Here is a 22695-nt window from a genome sequence, read left to right on the forward strand (position 1 = left end):
AACATCCTGGACAAATTGTGAACAGTTTTCCACTATAACTATATCATGCTATGTACCCAGGAGATTCATGTGAGCATTCTAGTTCATACACATCGCATTGTCAACGCACATGTGATATTTACTCTTTGGTTGATCACGGCATTCTTGAAGGAGTAGCATATTGTCTCATTGTGCTTTCTATTTTCCCTAGATGACTGATAGATTGATTTTCATAGCAAAATGTTGTAGAATGTCTGACTTCAATAAAAGAAGTGTATTTCTCACATTCCTCAAAGTCCAAGAGGAAGGTGACAGCATGTTGCTTTCTCATGAGTGTCTGTCAACAGAAAAACTGCTCAGCAGGGTCAAATGCTGAGGGCGTCAGGGGGAAGGTACAGCCTGAGCAGAGCCACAGAAGTTACTCTCCTCACAGACACACACTCTGCTGCCAGACCTGCACTGGAGCTGGAAACCGTGCCCAGAAACAGCCTGAAATGTCACATATCAGTATCTTCATGTGTCACAAAAAGACAACTGTGACATCACCATCCCCTCTCCAGGAGGCCTCAGCCACAGAGGTGCGAAAGACCATTTGCTGCCCAGATACTTATCCAGGACAGTCCTTCCACTTTGAGCCCTGAGTTTGACTTCACCATTCTCTTTGATCCATAGAACCATCTTCTCATATTACAGAGGCCTTTGTGCCCAGCCATAATGACTTGCCAGAAATCATCTTGCCACTTCCAAGAGGAGCAAGAACTGATATGCAGTTAGTGTGAGCGCTGGCTCCAAAAATTCCCCGTGAAAGAGTGTTACCGGATGAATGTGAGCTCCAGATAGAAGCAGTTTGGTCTTCTAGGCTCTGACCATGATTCTCCACAAGAACCACTTATTATACTGAGCGAGTTGAGGCATCAGGTTCTTGATTGTCCTCATCATTTGCTGAGTAGTGTCAAGGGAGTGTTAGTACATTGAGAGAAAGTATACACATGTGTATGGCGCTTTGTCAGTTTTGACAGGCAGGATGGGCTCCATGGATCTGCCTTTGAGTTCCCCGATACGTTCCAATCAACCTCCTGATTTCAGTGGGTTGCATGTAATTCAGTAGAGGTCTAATTCTCCAGGAATTACCTGAGAAAGAAAGGAAGGTGCACTTTATTTGTGTGTGTGCTCAGTAGCTGGCTCAGTATATACTGTAGTTCTCCATTTTCTAGTTGTCAAACTGAATTTCTCTGTGGAGGACACTCTCTGCCACCCCTTAGCAGGTGACATAACAAAGAATGGGAAGCCACGATAGAGTCACTGACCACACATGACATCTGACAATCAAAATGTAGAGACTCTATGAGTAAAAGTGTGAAAATTGGGAATATTACCTCAATTATAAAGATCAGAGTATGAATGAAATGCACATAACATGCACAAAATATAAAGATGAAACAGGTTGCCATGCCATAGGAGGCCCTCAGTAACATGGAAGAGAATGGGAGAGGCACAGAAGATCTACAGCAATGTGAGTTTCAGCATGATTTAGACACCAGGTCATTCACAATAGCCCAAGGTGAACCCCACAAGATACGACCACCTTTGTTTGGTCTCTGACCAAACCTCCCTACCCACTCGAAGGAAACATCTATGCTCACAGGTGAGGAGACCTGTCACGTTTTGGTTCAGAGACTTCTTTCACTGTGTAATGATTCTCTCCCTTTCAATTCACAGTGAATGAATTCTGTGAAAACTTCTTTCTAAAATCAGTGCTCTCTCTGTAAAATGGCCAGCTACTCCATCTAGAAAATATCCACCGACACACTTATATCTAGAGAGGGCAATTCTCACATTGGGACCTAAATTTCACTGGCAGTGTTTTTTTTTTTTTTTTTAGAAGTGAGGAGTTTACTCATGAAGCCCAAAGTGTCTAGGAGGGAGGGCAATCACAACATTAGAGGACTTTCCGTTTATGACAGGTGCCCTTCTGGGATTATCCCTTAAATTGTTTTGGTAAAATTTAAACCACCTCTTTGTCATTGGAAACGTTAAGCAATACAATTCAGTTTTGTAATATGCCATCAGCATTGTAGTTTCCTCAATCCTTGCTGTGTAATACCATATTTCTGATTATAAGTGATCAACAGAAACCCAAGCCATACAACTTTCACTTCCATCCATGCTGCCCCACACCTTGTCTTCAGCAACACTGACATGCCTTCTTTCCCTATGAATTTGACATTTTTGTTCTGTTACCTTAATGGAGAGACATGGTATGTGGCCTTGGGATGCTAGGTTCCCTATTTGAACAATTTTTTAAGATACTTCCTTTCTGTGGCCAGTGTCAGGACTTCTGTCACCATTATTACAGTATCTCGTTTCGTTTTATACATATACCACCTTCGTTTATACATTCATCAGTTAACCTGATATTGTGTCTCTACATTTTTGCCATTATTTACAGTTCAGTTCTGAATTCTGTTTAGGAGTTTCTGGTATTCCGTTTTACACTCTGTTGTGTATATATCAATGGTCATGTGATATTTTCATTCTGAACACACTGTACAAATAGTGAAGTGTTTTCCACGTTGGCTATATCATTCTATGTATCCACCAGAGATATGTGAGCTTTCCATTTCTTCCTCATCCCATTGTCTAAGCACATGTGATCTTTTCTCTTTTGTTGATCACAACATTCTTGATGGGTAGACTATAGCCACACGGTCATTTCGATTTTCCATCCCTGGCCGATAAAGTGTCCGATATTCATAGCAAAATGTTATAGACTGTGGGACTTCAATAACAGAAGTGTATTTCTCACCAACCTGAAAGTCCAAGATGAAGGGACCAGAATGTTGCTTTCTCAGGAGAACCTGTCAACAGGACCAGGCTCACCAGGATCAGATGCTGAGGGGTTCAGGAGGAAGGAACAGCCTGAGCCGAGCCACAGAATTTGCCCTTCTCACAAATTCCCATCCTGTTGTGTGCCCAGGACAGGAAATTTAATCCATGCCCAGCAGGTAGCTGGCCAATCATATATCAGTACCCTTATGTGTGACAAAAAAGACAACTGTGACATCATCATCCCCTTTCCAGGAGGCCACAACTACAGTGCTGACTTGGACCATATGCTGCCTAGAGACTTATCCAGGACAGCCCTTCCACTTTGAGCCCTGCGTGTGACTCCACCATTCTCTGTGCTCCATGCAGCCTTCTTTCTCATACTCCAGAGACCCTTGTGCTCAGCCATAATGACTTGCCAAACATCACCTTGCTACTTCAAAGAGAAGCAAGAACTGACATGGAGTTAGTGTGAAGTGTTGGCTCCAAAAACTGCCCCATCAAAGAGTGCTCCTGGATGAACGTGAGCTCCACATAGAAGCAGATCAGATCTTCGTGTCTCTGATGGTGATTTTCAACAAAAAACAGTTACCATAACTAGCAAGTCAGGGCATCAGGTTTTTGATTGCCCTAATCATTTGTTGGGTTTTGTCAAGGGAGTTTTTGTGCATAGAGAGGAAAGATAAACATTTGTGTGGTGTTCTCTGTTCTGACAGGCAGGATGGGCTCCGTGGGTCTGCCATCTGAATTCCCTGATTCAAGCCTCTCATCTGGTTTATTTTAGAGGGTTGGATATAATTCAGCAGAGGTCAGGTTCACCAGGAATCACCTAAGAAAGAAAGGAAGGTCAAGTTTCTTTGTCTGGACTCAGTAGCTGGATCCGTACATACTTTAGTTCTCCAAATTCTACTTGTGAATGACACTGAATTGCTCCAGGGAAGACACTCTCTGCCAACACTTAGCAGGTGACGTAACAATGAATTGGAAGTAACGATAGATACACTGACTGCACATGGATTCCCACATGCAAAATGTACAGACTATATGAGTAAAAGTGTGAAAATGGGGAATTTTTCCTTAATTATGAGGAACAGACTATTAGATTAATGCACACAACATGTGCAAAATGTAAAAGATGAAACAGAAAGTCATGCCATAGGAGACCCTCAGTAACATGGAAGAGAATGAGAGAGTCACAAGAGATCAGTGGTAATCCAAGATTTAACCTGATTTAGACTCATGTCCTTCAGGATAGCCCAAGCTTAAACCTGCAAGAGACCACAGTCGGTGCCCGGGTTATCTGATGAATCCTTCCTTTCCATTTGATGGAAATATCTATGCTCACAGGTGAGGAGTCCCATCACTTTTTGTTTCAGAGATTTATTTCAATGGAAACTGATTCTCTCCCTTTCAATTCACAGTGAATGAAAAATGTGAAATCTTTCCAAAATCAGTGTGCTCTCTGTAAAATGATAATGTACTCCATCAGGCAAATTACAACACAAACTCATTTCTAGCAAGGGCACTTCTCCCTTTGGGACCTAAATTTCACTTGCCATGTTTGTTTTTACAACTGAGGAGCCTTCTCAGGAAGCCCAAAGAATCTAGGAGGCAGCACCATCACAACATTAGAGGACTTGTGGTTTATGATCGGTGACGTACAGTGCATATCCCGAATATTTTATTGGTAAAACTCACACCACCAGTTTGCCATTGGAACCTTTAAACATTCAATTCAGTTTTGTAATATGCAAAAAGGATTGTGCTTTCCTCAATCCTTGTTGTCTAATACCATTTTTCTGATCACAAGCAATCAATAGAAACCTGAGCCATGCAACTACCACTTTCATCCATGCTGCCTCACACCTTGCACCTTGGCAAACATTGACCTGCCTTTTTTCCCTATGAATTTGACGTTTTGCTCTGTTATCTTAATGGAGAGATAGGGTATGTGGCCTTGGGAGGCTAGCTTATCTTGGGAGGCCTTGCCAATTTCTCAAGATACTTTCTTGCAGTGTCCAGCGTCAGGACAGCTCTCACCTTTATGACTATATCTTCCTTCAGTTTATACATATACCTACTTGGATAATGCATTCATCAGTTGACCTGATATTATGTTTCTACATTTTTGCCATTATGTACTGTGCTGTTCTTAATTCTGTTTAGGAGTTTCTGGCATCCTTTTTAAAAAGTGCTGTGTACATTCCAATGGTCACGTGATACTTTCATTATCAAGATCCTGGACAAATAGAAAAGTATTTTCCATGTTAGCTATATGATTCTATGTATCAAGCAGAGACACTGTGAGTGTTCCAGTATTTCCACATCACATTGTCAATGCATATGTGATTATTTTTATCTTTCTTTGATCACAGCATTCTTGAAGGAGTAGCATACTGTCTCATTGTGCTCTTGATTTTCCAACCCTGAGTGATAAAGTGTAGAATTTGAATAGCAAAATGTGATAGACTGTGTGGCTTCAATAACAGAAGTGTATTTCTCACTGACCTGAATATCCAGATGAAGGTGCCAGTACGTTGCTTTCTCTAGAGGGTCTCTCAACATGGAAGTACTTAGCAGGGTCTGATGCTGAGGGTGTCAGGAGGAAGGAACAACCCAAGCAGAGCCACAGAAGTCAATCTCCTCACAGACACACTCTGTTGTCTGACCAGCACTGGAGCTGTAATCTGAGCCCAGTAGCCACTTGGACAATCACATATCAGTATCCTCATGTGTTACAAAACACAGCAGTAACATCATCGTCCACTCTCCAGAGGCCACAGCCACAGAGGTGTCTTGGACCATTTGCAGCCCAGAGACTTATCCAGGCAAGTCCTTGCACTTTGAGACCTGAGTGTGACTTCATCATTCTCTGTACTCCAGATAGCCATCTTTCTCATACTGGAGAGGCCCTTGACCCTAGCAAAAATGAGTTGCCAGGAATCACCATGCCACTTCAAAGAGAACAATAACTTATATGCACTTGTTGTGAGTGCTGGCTCCAAAAAGTGCCCCATGAAAGAGTGTCCCTGGATGCATGTGAGCTCCAGATAGAATAAGATCAGGTATTCCAGTCTCTGATGGTGCTTTTCAACCAGAACCACTTATCACACGTAAAAACAGGGGCATCAGTTTCTTGATTGTCCTATTCATTTGCTGAGTACTGTCATGGGAGCGTTGGTACATGGAGAGGAAGGAAAAACACATTAGTATGGTTCTCAATCCGTTCTGACAGGCAGGATGGGTTCAATGGGTCTGCCATCTTAATTCCATGACACGTGCTATCAACGGGCTGATTTCAGAGGGTTGGAGGCAATTCAGTAGAGGTCACGTTTGCCAGAAATTACCTGAGAAAGAAAGGGAGGTCCACTTTCTTTGTGTATGGGCTTAGAAGCAAGCTCAGATTTACTGTAGTTTTCCATATTTCATTTGTCAAAGAAACTGAATTTCTCCGTGGAAGTCACTCTCTTCCACTGCTTAGCAGGTGACGTAACAAAGAATTGGAAGTCATGATAGTTTCACAGACCACATGGAGTCCCACATACAAAATGTACAGCCTCTATGAGTATAAGGGTGAAAATTGGAAAAGTTTCCTCAATTATGAAGGTCAGAGTATTAAAGTAATGCACACAACATGCACAAAATATAAAAGGTAAAACAGACAGGCCTGCCGTAGGAGGCCATCAATAACATGGAAAAGAAAGGGAGTAGCAGAGCAGATCCACAGCAATCCGAGTTTTAGACTGATTTAGTCTCCAGGTCCTTCAGGATAGCCCAGACTTGAACCATGCAAGAGACCACAGCTGTTGCCCCAGCTCTCAGACCAATCCTAGCTTTCCACTTGATGGAAATATCTATGCTCACATGTGAGGCAGCCCACCAAATTTTGTTTTAGAGAATGAATTCAATGTGTAATGATTATCTTCATTTCGGTTCAGTGTGTATCTCTCACTGAATTGATCTGTCAAAACTGCTTTACCAAATCAGTGCTCTCTGTAAAATGGTAATAACTCCATCAGACAAATATTTACCACCACACTTAATTCTACCAAGGGCACTTCTCCAATTGGGACCTCAATTTCACTGGCAGTATTTGGTTTTATAACTGAGGTGCTTTCTCATGTAACCCAAAGGGTCTAGGAGGCAGGGCCATCACAACATTAGAGGACTTGTGCTGCACTAGAGGTGCCCTACTGGGATTATCCTTTACATTGTTTTGGTGAAACTCACAACACCAGGTTGCCATTAAACATTTAAAAAATACAATTCACATTTGAAATATGTCAACAGCATTATCGTTTCCTCAATCCTTGCTGTCTAATATTATTTTTCTGATTACAAGCAATCAATAGACAACCAACCCATTCAACTTTCACTTGCCATCCATGTTGCCCAATACATTCTGCCCTGGGAAACCCTGACCTGCCCTCTTTCCCTATGAATTAGACATTTTCATTCTTTTATCTTCATGGAGAGAAAGCGTATGTGGCCTTGGGATGTTAGCTTCTTTCTTGCCAATTTCTCAAGACATTTCTTTGTAGTGACCAGTATCAGAAATTCTGTCACCTTTATGCCTGTGTCTTCTTTCATTTTATACATATACCACATTAACAAATGCATTCATCATTTGACCTGTTACTGTGTTTCTACATTTTTGCCACTATCTATAGTGCTGTTCTGAATTCTGCTTAGGAGTTTCTGGGCATCTGTTTTGAACACTGCTTTGCATATATCAATGGTAGCTGGTATTTTCATTCTCAACATACTGGACAAATATTAAATTCTTTTCCACGGTAACTATATAATTCTATGTATCCAGCAGATACATGTGAGCATTCCAGTTTTTCCACATAGCATTGTCAATGCTCACGTGACCTTTTTCTTTGGTTGATCACAGCATTCTTGTGAAGAAGCATATTGTCCCATTGTTCTTTCAATTTTCCCTCCCTGACTGATAAAGTGTCCGATTTACATAGCAAAATGTTATAGAATATTTGGCTTCAGTAACAGAAGTGTATTTCTCACCATTCCTCAAAGTCCAAGATGAAGGTGCTAGAACTTTCCTTTCTCATGAGGTTATGTAAGCAGGACACCGCTCAGCAGTGTCTGATGCTGAGGGCATCAGGAAAAAGGAACAGCCCATGCAGAGCCACAGAAGTTACTCTCCTCACAGACTCACACTGTGTTGTCTGCTCAACACTGGAGCTGTAATCCATGCCCAAACGACGCCTGGCCATTCACATATCAGTATCCTCATATGTCACAAAAAGACAACTGTAACATCATCATCCCCTCTCCTGAAGTCTGCAGCTACCTAGATGCCTTATACCATTTGCTGCTGAAAGACTTATGCAGGATAGTGCTTCCACTTTGAGCCTAAGTGTGACTTCTGAGTTCTCTGTGTTCTGTAGAGCCACCTTTCTCATACTACAGAGGCACTTGGCCCAACCATAATGATTTTCCAGGAATCACTTTGCCACTGCAAAAGGAGCAAGAACTGACATGCAGTTGGTTTGAGTGCAAGCTCCAAAAATTTTTCCATCAACGAGTTTTCCCTGATAAATGTCAGCTCCAGATAGAAGCAGATCTGGTCTTCTAGTCTCTGATGGTGTATTTCAACAAGAACCACTTAAAAAACTTAGCAAGTTGGGGTATCAGGTGCTTGGTTGTCCTCATCATATGCTGAGTAGTGTCAAGGGAGTGATGCTATATGGAGAGGAAGCATACACATTTCCATGACACAATGTCAGTTCTGACATGCAGGATGGGCTCCATGCTTCCGCCATCTGAATTCCCTGATTGTGCCTATCAACCAGATTATTTCAGAGGGATGTTTGTAATTCAGTAAAGGTCAAGTTTGCAAGGAAATACCTGAGAAATAAAAGAAGGTCCACTTTCATTGTGTGGGCTCATTTGCTGGCTCAGTATATACTGTGGTCTCCATATTCTACTTGTCAAAGGCACAAATTTGTCTGGGGGAAGACACTCTCTGCCACCCCTTAGTAGGTGACTTAAAAAAGAATTGGAAGTCAAGATAGATTCTCTGACCACACATAGAGTCCCACATGTACAATGTACAGAATTCTGAGAAAAAGTTTGAAAATTGGGAATGTTTCCTCAATTATGAAGATCAGAGTATTAAAGTAATGCACACAACGTATGCAAAATGTAAAAGATGAAACAGACAGTGATGCCATATGAGGACCTCAGTAACATGGAAGAGAAAGTTAGAGGAAGAGCAGATCCACAGCAATCTGAATTTTAACCTGATTTGGACTCCAGGTCAATCAGGATAGCCAAGGCTTCAACCCTGCAAGAGACCACAGCCGTTGCACCGGCTCTCTGACCAATCCTTCCTTTCCACTCTAAGGAAATATCTATGCTCACTGGTGAGGAGGCCTTTCATGTTTTGATTCAGAGACTTCTTTCAATGTGTAATGATTCTTTGACTTTCAGTTTATAGTGAATGAAATCTGTGAAAACTCCTTTCTAAAATCAGTGCTCGCTGTAAAACAGAAAGCTACTCCATCAGGCATATATACACCAACACACTTATTTCTAGCAAGGTCACTTCTCCCATTGGGACCTAAATTTCACTGGCAGTGTTTGCTTTTAGAACTGTGGAGCTTTCTCATTTAGTCCAAAGGGTGTGGTAGGCAGGGCCATAACAACATTATAGACTTGCGGTTTATGAGATATGTCCTACAGGGAATATTCCTTACCTTGTTTTGGTAAAATTCACGCCACCAGTTTGCCATTGGAAAGTTTAAAAAATCCAATTGAATTTTGTAATATGCCAACACATTGTGCTTTCCTCAACTCTTGCTGTCACATACCATTTTTCTGAACAATCAATCAATGGAAACCAAGCTATAAAACTTTCACTTTCCATCCACACTGTCCCACATCTTGCACTCTGGCAAACACTAATTGTCCTTCTTTCCCTATGAATTTGACATTGTCGGTCTGTTATCTGAATGGATAGAAAGCATATTTGGATTTGGGATGCTAGATTCTTCCCCTTGCCAATTTCTTAAGATTCTTTCTTGTGGAATCAGGACTTCTGTCACTTTTATGACTGTATCTGGTTTCATTTTATACATATACCGCCTCTGCTACTGCATTCATCTTTGTTTTTTATTAAATTTATTGTGTTTCTACATTTGTGCCTTTATCTACAGTGCAGTCCTGAATTCTGCATAGGAGTTTTTGGGCCTCTGTTTTAAACACTATTGTGTATATACCAATGGTCACGTGACGTTTTCATTCTCAATATACTGGACAAATAGTGAATTGTTTTTCAATGTAGCTATTTCATTCTGTGTATCTAGCAGACATATGTGAGCATCCCAGTTGGAGCACATTGCATTGTCAAGACACATGTGATCTTTTCTCTTTGGTGGATCACAACATTCTTGAAGGAGTTGCATATTTTCTCATTGTGATTTCTATGTAAACTCCTGAATTATAAAGTATCCAATTTTCATAGCAAAATATTATAGACTGTGTGGCTTCTGTACGTGAAGTGTATTCTCAGTGTCCTGAAAGTCCAAGATGAACGTGACAGAACATTCCTTTCCTGGGAGGGTCTGTGAACAGGAAACTGCTCGACAAGGCCTGATGTGCAGGGCATCAGGAGGAAGGAACTGCCTGAGTGAGCCAGAGAATTCAGTCTCCTCATAGACTCACACTCAGTTGTGTACCCAGAACTGGAGATGTAATACATGTCCAGCATTTGCATAGCCAGTCATATATCAGTATCTTCATGTGTCACCAAAGGACAACTGTCACATCATCATCCTTTATCCAGGAAACTACAGCCACAGAAGTGCCTTGGATCATTTGCTGTACAGAGACTTATCTAGGACAGTCCTTCGAATTTGAGATCTGAGTGTGACTTCCCCATTCTCTCTGCTCCATAGAGATATGTTTCTCATACTATATTGGTCCTTCGGTCCAGCCATAATGACTTGCCTGGAAAAACTTAGTCACTTCAAAGAGGAGCAAGAACTTCTATGAAGTTAGTGTGAATGGTGGTTCCAAAACGTGCCCCATCAAAGAGTGTTCCAGGAGGAATGTGAGCTCTAGATCGAAGATTGGGTCTTATAGTCTCTGATGGTGATTTTCAACCAGAACCACTTATCATACCTGCAAGTTTGGGGATCAGATTCTTCATTGACCATATCATCTGCTGAGTAGGGTCAAGAGAGTGTTGTCACATGGTGAGAAATGATACATTTGTATGGTGCTCTGTCAGTTTTCAGAGGCAAGAAGGGCTACATGGGTCTGCCATCTGAATTCCCTGATAAATGCTTATAAACCAACTGATGTCAGAGGTTTCAATGTAATTCAGTAGAGATCAGGTTCACCAGGAATTACCTGAGAAAGAAAGGAAGGTCCACGTTCTTTGTGTGTGGCCTTATAAGCAGGCTCAGTATATACTGTATTCTCCATATTCTATTTGTCAAAGACAATGAATTTCTCCATGGAAGTCACTACCTGCCACCAATTAGCAGGTGACCTAACACAGAATTGGAAGTAACAATAGATACTCTGACCACACATGGAGAACCACATGAAAAACGTACACATTCTCTGAGTGAAAGGGTGAATATTTGAAATATTTACTCAATTATAAAGATCAGAATATTAAAGAAAAGCACAAAACATATGCAAAACGTAAAAGATTAAATAGGCAAGCCATAGGAGGCCACTAATAACATGAAGAGAATGGGAGCACAGCAGATACACAGTAATCCAAGTTTTATCCTGATTTAGCTTCCATGTCCATCAGGATAGCAAAGGCTTGAACCCCCCAAGAGAACACAGCCATTGCCTTGGCCTTCTGACCAATCCTCTCTTTCCATTAGAAGGAAACATCTACGCTCAGAGGTAAGGAGGCCTCTCACGTTTTGTTTTACAGACTTCTTTCAATGCATAGTGATTCTCTGCCTTTCAGTTCACAGTGAAAGAAATCTGTGAAAACTCTTTTCCAAAATCCATGCTCTCTCTGTAAAACAGCAAGCTACTACATCTGGCCTATATCCACTAACACACTTATTTCTAACAAGGTTACTTGTCCCATTGGGACCTAAATTTCACTGGCAGTGTTTGTTTTTAGAACTGAGGAGCTTTCTCATGTAGCCCAAATTGTCTAGAAGGCTGGGCCATTACAACATTAGAGGACTTCTGGTTTATGAGAGGTGACCTACTGGGAATATCCCTTACATTATTTTGGTAAAATTCACACTGCCAGTTTGCAATTGGAAACTTAAAAAAAATATTATTCAATTTTTTAATATACCAACACATTTTGCTTTCCTCAATCTGTGCTATCTTACACCACTTTTCTGATTACAAGCAATCAATACAAACCCAAGCCATGCAACTTTCACTTCCTATCCACGTTGCCCCACACCTTGCATCATGGGAAACACTGACCTACCTTCTTTTCCTACGAATTTGACATTGTTGGTCTGTTATCTTAATGGAGACACAGCGTATGTGGCCTTGGGATGCTAGCCTCTTTCTCTTGCCAATTTCTCAAGACATTTTCTTGCTGTGGCCAATATCAAGACTCGGTCAATTTTATGACTGTATCTTGTTTCATTTTATACATATCCACCTTCACTAATGCATTCATCTGTTGACCTAATATTGTATCTCTATATATTTGCCATTATCTAGTGTCACGCTGAATTCTGTTTAGGGGTTTCTGGGACTCTTTTTAAACACTATGGTGTATATTTCCATGGCCAACTGATTTTTTCTTTCTCAATATACTTGACAATAGCAAAGTATTTTCCACAGTAGCTATATATTTCTATGTATCCACCAGAGACATGTAAGTTTTCCAGTTTTTCCACATCTCATTGTCTACACATATGTGATCTTTTCTCTTTGCTTGATCACAGCATTCTTGCAGGCATAGCATATTGTCTAATTGTACTTTCAATATTTTCTCCCCGACAGATAAACTGTCTGATATGAATGGCAAAATGTTGTAGACTGTGTGGCTTCACTAACAGAAGTGTATTTCTTACCATCTGAAAGACCAAGATGGGGGGCCATGACATTGATTTCTCAGTAGGGTCTGTCAACAGGAAACTGCTCAGCAGGGTTTGAAGCTGAGGGTGTCAGTTGGAAGAAACAGCCCATGCAGAGCCACAGAAGTTGCTCTCCTCATAGACTCACACTGTTGTCTATCCAGCACTGGAGCTTCAATCTGTGCCCACAGTCACATGGCCAATCAAATATCAGTATACACATGTGTCACAAAATGTCTACTGTGACATCATCATTCCCTCTCCAGGAGGCTCCAGCCACAGATGTGTCTTGTACCACTTGATAACCAGAGACTTATCCAAGAATGTCCTTCCACTTTGAGCTTTGAGTGTGACTTCACCATTCCCTGTGCTCCATAGAGCCATCTTCTCGTACTACAGAGGCCCTTTGACAAGCCAAAATGACTTGCCAGCCATCATCTTGCCACTTCAAAGAGGCGCAATAACTGACATGCAATTGGTGTGATCATGGTTCCAAAGGTGCCCTATCACAGAGTATTCCCAGATGAATATGACCTCCAGATAGTAGCAGAGTGTGTCGTCTAGTCTCTGATGGTGATTTTCAACCAGAACCAGTTATCGTACTTAGCAAGATTTGGTATCAGTTTCTTGATAGACCTCATCATGTGCTGAGTAGTGTCAAGGGAGTGTTGGTACATGGAGAGGAAGGATAGACATTTGTGTGGTGCTCTGTCAGTTCAGATAGACAGGAAAGGCCCAATGGGTCTGCCATCTGAATTTCTCAAAGCATTCCTATCAAGTGGCTAATTTCAGAGGGTTGGATGTAATTCAATAGAGGTCAGGTTCGCCAGGAATTACCTAACGAAGAAGGGAAGGTCCACTTACTTTGGATGGGGGCTCAGTACCTTGTTCAGTATATACAGTAGATCTCTGAATTTTACTTCTCAAAGACACTGAAATACTCCATGGTAGACACTCTCTGCCACTCCTTAGCAGGTGACGTAACATGAATTGGAAATCACGATATATTCACTGACCACACATGGAGTCTCACATGCAAAACGTACAGACTCTTTGAGTAAAAGAGTGAAAAATGGGAATGTTTCCTCAATTATGAAGATGAGAGTATTAATGTAACTCACACAACATGTACAAAATGTAAATGTTGAAACAGATAGACATGCCATAGGAGGCCCTCAGTAACCCGGACAAGAATGAGAGAGGCAGAGCAGATCTGCAGCAATCCAAGTTTTAGCCTGATTTACACTCCAGGTACTTCAGGATAGCTTAAGCTTGAATCCCAAAAGAGATCACAGCCATTAACCCAGCTCTCTGACCAATCTTTCCTTTCCACTCTAAGGAAATATCACATTCATCTGGGAATACTCTGCTCACAGGTGCGGAGGCCCATCATGTTTTGTTTCAGAGGCTTCTTTCAATGAGTAATGATTCTCTCCCTTTGAGTTCACAGTGAATGAAATCTGTGAAAACTGCTTTCCAAAATCTGTGCTCTCTCTGTTACACGCCCGCTAGTCCATCAGGAAAATACCGAACCCCACACTTATTTCTATAACGTGCACTTCTCCCTTTGGGACCTAAATTTCACAGGCAGTGTTTGTGTATAGGACTTAGGAGCTTTCTCATGTAGCTCAAAGTGTCTAGGAGTCAGGCCATCACCACATTATAGGACTTGTGGTTTAGATGAGGTGCCCTACTGGGAATATACCTTACAATGTTTTGGTAAAATTCACAATACCAGTTTGCCATGGGAAAATTTTAAAAATACAATTCAGTTTTGTTATATGCCAACATGATTGTGTTTTCCTCATCCTTGCTTTCTAATACCATTTTTCTGATACAAGGAATCAATAGAAAGTCAAACCATGCACTTTAACTTCCCATCCACGCTGCCCCACACCTTGCGCCCTGGCAAACATGGACCTGCCTTCTTTCCCTATGAATTTGACATTGTTGTTCTATTATCTTAATGAAGAGACAGGCTATGTGGCCTTAGGATGCTAGCTTCTTTCTTTGTCAATTTCTCAAGATACTTTCTTGCTGTGGCCAATATCAGGACTTCTTTCACCTTTTTGGCTATATCTTGTTTTATTTTATACATATACTGCCTTTGATAATGCATTCACCAGTGACCTTATATTGTCTCTACGTTTTTGCCATTACCTACAGTGCAATTCTGAATTCCATTTAGTAAATTCTGTGCATCAGTTTTTTAAACACTAGTGTGTATATATCCTTGGTTACATGATATTTTCATTATCAACATACTGGACAAATAACGAACCATTTTCCATGGTAGCTATATCATTGTATGTATCCACCAGAAAAATGTTAGCATTCCAGTTCTTCCACATCACATCATCAAAGCACATGTGAACTGTTCTCTTTGACTGATCACAGCATTCTTGAAAGGAGTAGCATTTTGTCTCATTGTGTGTTTAATTTTCCCTCCCTGATTAATAGTGTCCGATTTTTATAACAAAATGTTATACACTGTGCAGCTTAAATAACAGAAGCATATTTTTCATGGTCCTGAAGTCCAAGATGAAGGTGCCAGAACCTTGGTTTCACTGGAGGCTCTGTCAACTGGAAACTGCTCACTAGGGTCTTTAGCTGAGGGTGTCATGAGGCACAGCCTGTGCAGAATCACAGAAGTCACTCTCCTCACACGCTCATTTTCTGTTGTCTGCCTAGCACAAGAGATTTAATGCATGCCCAGAAACTGTCTGCCCAATCAAATGTCAATATCCTCATGTGTCACAGAAAGACAACTGTGGCATCATCATCCCCTCTCCACTAGGAGCAGCAACAGTAGTGCTTTGGACAATTTTCTGCCTGGAGACTTATCCAGGACAGTCCTTCCACTTTGAGACCCTGTTTTTTTTTTTCTTTTTTTTTTTTTTTTTTAAATTTTATTTTATTAAATTTATTGGGGTGGCAATTCTTAGTAAAATTACATAGATTTCAGGTGTACAATTCTGTATTATATCATCTATAAATCCCATCGTGTGTTCCTCACCCAGAGTCAGTTCTACTTCCATCACCATACATTCGATCCCCATTACCCTCATCTCCCACCCCCCACCCCCCGCCCCCGTTACCCTTTGGCAACCACGAAACTATTGTCTGTGTCTATGAGTTTCTGTTTCTCATTTGTTTGTCTTGTTCTTTTGTTGTTTTTGGTTTATATACCACATATCAGTGAAATCACATGGTTCTCTGCTTTTTCTGTCTGACTTGTTTCGCTCAGCATTACTCTCTCAATATCCATCCATGTTGTCACAAATGTTCCTATATCATCTTTTCTTACTGCCGAATAGTATTCCATTGTGTATATATACCACCACTTCTTTATCCCTTCATCTATCGAAGGACATTTTGGTTGTTTCCATGTCTTGGCCACCGTAAACAAAGCTGCAATGAACATTGGAGCACAAGTGTCTTTATCTCTAAATGCTTTCAGATTTTTTGGGAGGATACCCAGAAGAGGGATTGCTGGGTCATATGGCAATTCTACTCGTAATTCTTTGAGAAACCTCCACACTGCCTTCCATAACGGTTGTACCAGTCTGCATTCCCACCAACAGTGCATGAGGGTTCTTTTTTCTCCACAGCCTCTCCAACATTTGTTATTATTTGTCTTGTTGATGATAGCCATTCTGACTGGGGTGAAGTGATATCTCATTGTGGCTTTGATTTGCATTTCTCTGATGATTAGTGATGTTGAGCATTTTTTCATATGTCTGTTTGCCATTTGTATGTCCTCTTTGGAAAAATGTCTCTTCAAGTCCTCTGCCCATTTTTCAATTGGGTTGTTTGTTTTTTTGTTGTTGAGTTGCATGAGTTCCTTGTATATTCTGGATACTAGCCCCTTATCAGAGGCACTGTTTGCAAAAATCTTCTCCCATTCAGTTGGTGGCCTCTTTATTTTGTCAATGGTTTCTTTTGCTGTGCAGAAGCTTTTAAGTTTCATATAGTCCCATTCGTTTATTTTAGCTTTTATTTCCATTGCCTTTGGAGTCAAGTTCATAAAATGCTCTTTGAACCCAAGGTCCATAAGTTTAGTACCTATGTTTTCTTCAATGCAGTTTATTGTGTCAGGTCTTATGCTTAAGTCTTTGATCCATTTTGAATTAACTTTGGTACATGGTGACAAATAGCAGTCCAGTTTCATTCTTTTGCACGTGGCTATCCAATTCTCCCAGCACCATTTATTGAAGAGGCTGTCTTTGCTCCATTGTATGTTTTTATCTTCTTTGTCAAAAATTACCTCTCCATATTTATGCGGTTTTATTTCTGGGTTCTCAATTCTATTCCATTGGTCTATGTGTCTGTTTTTCTGCCGAAACCATGCTGTTTTGATTATTATTGTAGCCCTGTAGTACAAGCCAAAGTCAGGAAGTGTGATGCCTCCATTATTGTTCTTTTTTCTTAAGATTGCTTTGGCTATTCGGGGTCTTTGTGGTTCCAAACAAATCTGATGATTTTTTGTTCTATTTCTTTAAAATATGCCATTGGGATTTTGATGGGGATTGCATTGAATCTGTATATTGCTTTGGGTAATATGGCCATTTTAACTATGTTGATTCTTCCAATCCATGAGCACGGAATGTATTTCCATTTCTTTGTGTCTTTTTCAATTACTTTCAAAAATGTCTTATACATTTCAGCATATAGGTCTTTCACATCCTTGGTTAAGTTTATTCCTAGGTATTTTATTCTTTTTGCTGCAATTGCAGAAGGAATTGTTCTTTGTATTTCTTTTTCTGAGATTTCATTGTTAGTATATAGGAAGGCAATGGACTTTTGTGCGTTGATTTTGTAGCCAGCAACTTTACTGTATTTGTTGATTGTTTCTAATAGCTTTTTGGTGGAGTCTTTAGGGTTTTCTATATATAGCATCATGTCATCTGCAAAGAGTGATAATTTAACTTCTTCATTCCCAATTTGGATGCCTTTTATTTCTTTCTCTTGCCTGATTGCTCTGGCAAGGACTTCCAACACTATGTTGAAAAGCAGAGGTGATAGGGGACATCACTGTCGTGTTCCTGAACGTAGAGCAAAGGGCTTCAGTTTTTCTCCATTAATTATGAGATTAGCAGAGGGCTTGTTATATATGGCCTTTATTATGTTAAGGTATTTTCCTTCTATACCCATTTTATTAAGTGCTTTAATCATAAATTGATGTTGTATCTTGTCAAATGCTTTTTCTGCATCAATTGATATAATCATATGATTTTTGTCCTTTATTTTGTTTATGTGATGTATCACATTGATGGATTTGCGTATGTTGAACCAACCTTGTGCCCCGGGGATGAACCCCACTTGGTCGTGATGAATAATCTTTTTAATGCATTGTTGTATTCGATTTGCTAGAATTTTATTTAGGATTTTTGCATCGTATTCATTAGAGATATTGGTCTGTAGTTTTCTTTTTTTGTGCTGTCCTTACCAGGTTTTGGTGTCAGGGTAATGATGGCCTCATAAAATGAGTTAGGGAGTACTGTCACTTCTTCAATTTTTTGGAAGAGTTTGTGCAGAATTGGTATTAGATCCTCTTTGAAGGTTTGGTAGAATTCACTAGTGAAGCCATCTGGTCCCAGACGTTTGCTTTTGGGAAGGTTTTGGATGATTGATTCAATTTCGTTACTGGTGATCGGTCTGTTTAGATTTTCCAGTTCTTCATGGTTCAGCCTTGGGAGGCTATATGTTTCTAAGAACTTGTCCATTTCTTCTAGGTTGTTGAAATTGGTGGCATATAGTCCTTCATAGTATTCTTGGATGATCCTTTGTATTTCTGTGGTGTCCGTGATAACTTCCCCTATTACGTTTCTGATTTTGTTAATCAGTGTCTTCTCTCTTTTTATCTTAGTAATTCTAGCCAAGCGTTTGTCAATTTTGTTAATCTTTTCAAAGAACCAGCTCTTTGTCACATTAATTTTTTCTATTGTCTTTTTGTTCTCTATTTCATTTAGTTCTGCTCTAATTTTGGTATTTCCTTTCTTCTGCTGACCTTGGGTTTTACTTGTTCTTCTTTTTCTAGTTCTTTAAGGTGTAACATGAGGTTATTTATTTGGAAGTTTTCTTGTTTTTTGAGATAGGCCTGTAATGAGATAAATTTCCCTCTTAAAACTGCTTTCGCTGCATCCAAAAAATTTTGGTAGGATGTATTTTCATTGTCATTTGTTTCTATGTATCTTTTGATCTCTCCTCTAATTTCTTCTTTGACCCAGTCCTTCTTTAAAAGTATGTTGTTTAGTCTCCATGTATTTGTGTTTTTCCCCGCTTTCTTTTTACAGTTGATATCCAATTTCAAAGCCTTGATATCAGAGAATATGCATGGTATGATTTCAATTTTCTTAAATTTGTTGAGGCTGATTTATTTCCCAATATATGGTCTGTCCTTGGGAATGTTCCATGTACACTAGAAAAGAATGTATAGTCTGATGTTTTAGCATGAAGTGCTCTATAAATGTCAATTATGTCCATTTCATCTAATGTGTCATTTAAGGCTACTATTTCGTTATTTATTTTCTGTTTGGATGATCTATCTATAGCTGTCAATGATCTATTTAAGTCCCCTAGTATAATTGTGTTTTGGTCAATTTCTCCCTTTAGTTGTGTTAGTAGTTGCTTGGTGTATTTCGGTGCTCCCTGATTGGGGGCATAAATATTGATGACTGTTATGTCTTCTTGTTGTACAATCCCCTTCACCATTATGAAATGTCCATATTTGTCACTTGTTATCTTTTTCACCTTGAAGTCTGTTTCATCTGATATCATTATGGCTACACCTGATTTTCTCTGGGCACCATTTGCTTGGAGTGTCAATTTCCACCCTTTCACTTTGAGTCTATGCTTGTCCTTGTACCTGAGATGTGTCTCTTGGAGACAGCATATGGTTGTGTTTAGTTTTTTGATCCAATCTGCTACTCTGTGCCATTTTATTGGTGAGTTCATCCTATTTACATTTAGGGTGATTATTGATATGTGAGGATTTCCTGACATTCTATCCTTAGTTTTCTGGTAATGTTGTGTCTCCATTGTTTCTTTGCCTTTCTGTTGTTGTCTATTATTTCTGTGTGGTGGTATTCTATGATGTTTCCCTCTGTTTCTTCTTTTATTTCAGTATATATTTCAATTCTGGATTTATTTTGAGTGCTTACCCTTAACTTTATGTAAAAGAAAGTTTGATATTTAGAGTATTCCGTTTTCTTCAGCACGCTTACTTTCTCCATTCCCAGATTCCGGTTCAGGCCTTTACTCTCCCCCTTTTTGAGTTTTGGTTGCCACAAACTGTCCCTGTTGATGGTGGTCGAATAGCCTCCTTTAGTATTTCTTGTAATGCAGGTCGTGTATTAGAAAATTCCCTCAGCTTCTGTATGTCTGGAAAGGTCTTTATTCCTCCTTCATATCTAAAGGATATCTTTGCTAGATATATTATTCTTGGCTCATGATTTCTCTCTTTCAATAGTTTGAATATTTGGTTTGACTCCCTCCTGGCTTGTAGAGTTTCTTCTGAAAAATCTGATGATAATCTAATGGGCTTTCCTTTGTAAGTTACCATCTTCTTTTCCCTGGCTGCCTTGAGGATTCTTTCTTTGTCGTTGATTTATACAGCTTCAATACAATGTGCCTTGGAGAAGGTCTGTTGGGATTGAGGTAACTAGGTGTTCTATTTGCTTCTTGGATTCGAGGGTCCAGTTCTGTCCACAAATGTGGGAAGTTCTCATCGACAATTTGTTTGAATATATTATCTGTTCCCTTCTCTCTTTCTTCTCCTTCTGGTATGCCCATTATTCTTATATTGCTCTTTCTGATGGACTCAGAAAGTTCTTGTAGAGTTCTTTCATTTCTTTTAAGTCTCAAGTCTCTTTTTTCTTCTATTTGTGTCATTTCCAGTTTTCTATCTTCGATGTCACTGATTCTTTGCTCCATCTGGTCAACTCTACTACCTAAGCTGGTTATTTCATTCTTAATTTCTTGTATTGAGTTCTTAATCTCCAGAAATTCTATTTGGTTCTTTTTTAAGATTTCAATCTCTTTCGTAAAATGCTCATGCTGTTCTTTGATTGAGTTTCTGAGTTCCTTTAACTGCATATCTGTGTTTTCTTGTATCTCGTTGAGTTTTTTCAGAACTGCAATCTTGAATTCTCTGTCATTTAAGTCACATATTTCTGTGTCTTTAAGTGCCTTCTCTGGAGATTTTTCACTTTCTTTCTGAGCTATCTTGTTGCCTTGGTTATTAATGGGAGACCTTGTTTTGAATTCACCTTTCTCTGTACTCTGTAGAGATATGTTTCTCATACTACGGAATGCCTTGGGCCTACCCATAATTTCTTGCCAGGAATTGCCTTGCCACTTCAAAGAGGAGCAAGAAGTGGCATTCAGTTGGTGTGAAACTTGTTCCAAAAAGTGCCCCATCAAAGAGTGTTACCAGATGAATATGAGCTCCAGATAGAAGCAGATCAGGTCTTCTAGTCTCTCATGGTGATTTTCAACAAGAACCACTTATCATACCTGGAAAGTTTGGGCATCAGGTTCTTGATTGTCCTCATCATTTGCTATGTTGTGTGAAGGGAGTGTTGGTACACAGAGAGGAATGATACTCATTTGAATGGATCCCTGTCAGTTCTGACAGGCAGGATGAGCTCCATGGGTCTTCTATCTTTATTCCACAAAGCATGCCTATCAAATGGCTGATTTCAGAGGTTTGGATTAAATTAAGTAGAGATCAGGTTTGCCTAAAATTATCTAAGAAAGAAAAGAAGGTATACAATCTGTTTGTGTAGGCTCAGAAGCTAGCTCAATTTATACTGTAGTTCTCCATATACTACTTGTCAAAGACACTGAATTTATCTGGGGAAGACACTTCAGCCACCCCTAAGCAGGAGACATAGCAAAGAACAGGAAGTCACGATGGATTCTCTGACCACACATGGAGTCCCACCTGCAAAATATACAGAATCTATGAGTAAAAGTGTGAAAAATGGGAATGTTTCCTCAAATATGAAGATCAGAGTATTAATGTAACTCACAAAATATTTGCAAAATATAAATGAGGAAACAGAGAGGTATGCCATAGGAGACCCTCAGTAACATGGAAGAGAATGGGAGATAGAGAGCACATCAGGAGCAATCTGAGTTTTAGCCTGATTTATACTACACGTCTTCAGCGTAACCAAGGCTTGAACCCCCGAAGAGACCACAGCTGTTGCCCTGGCTTTCTCACCAATAATTCCTTTCCACTCGAAGGAAATATCTATGCTCACAAGTGAGGAGGCCCATCATGTTTTTTTCACAGATTTCTTTCAATGTGTAATGATTCTCTTCCGTTCAAGTCACAGTGAATGATATCTGTGAAAACTCCTTTCAAAAATCAGTGCTCTCTCTGTAAAATTGTATTGTACTTCATAGGGAAATATCTACTTCCACACTTAATTCTAGCAAGGGCACTTGTGACTTTGGGACCTAAATTTCACTGTAAGTGTTTCTATTTAGAACTGAGGAGCTTTCTCATGTAGCCCAAACTGTCTAGGAGGCAAGTCTACCACTCACTAGAGGACTTGTGGTGTATGAGTGGTGCCCTACTGGTAAATCCCTTACAGTGTTTGCCATTGGAACTTTAAAAAAAAAAAAATCAGTTTTGTAATATACCAACACCATTGTGATTACCTCAATCTTTGATGGGTAATAAACTTTTTTGACTTAGGCAATGAATAGAAACCCAAGCCATACAACTTTCACTTCCCATCCACGCTGCCCACACCTTGCACCATGGCAAACACTGACCTGCCTTATTTCTCTATGAATTTGACACTGTCATTCTGCTATCTTAATGGAGAGA

Source organism: Rhinolophus sinicus, unplaced genomic scaffold (assembly GCF_057876585.1).
Source record: "Rhinolophus sinicus isolate RSI-liver-muscle unplaced genomic scaffold, RSI-T2T HiC_scaffold_22, whole genome shotgun sequence".
Lineage (NCBI taxonomy): Eukaryota > Metazoa > Chordata > Mammalia > Chiroptera > Rhinolophidae > Rhinolophus > Rhinolophus sinicus.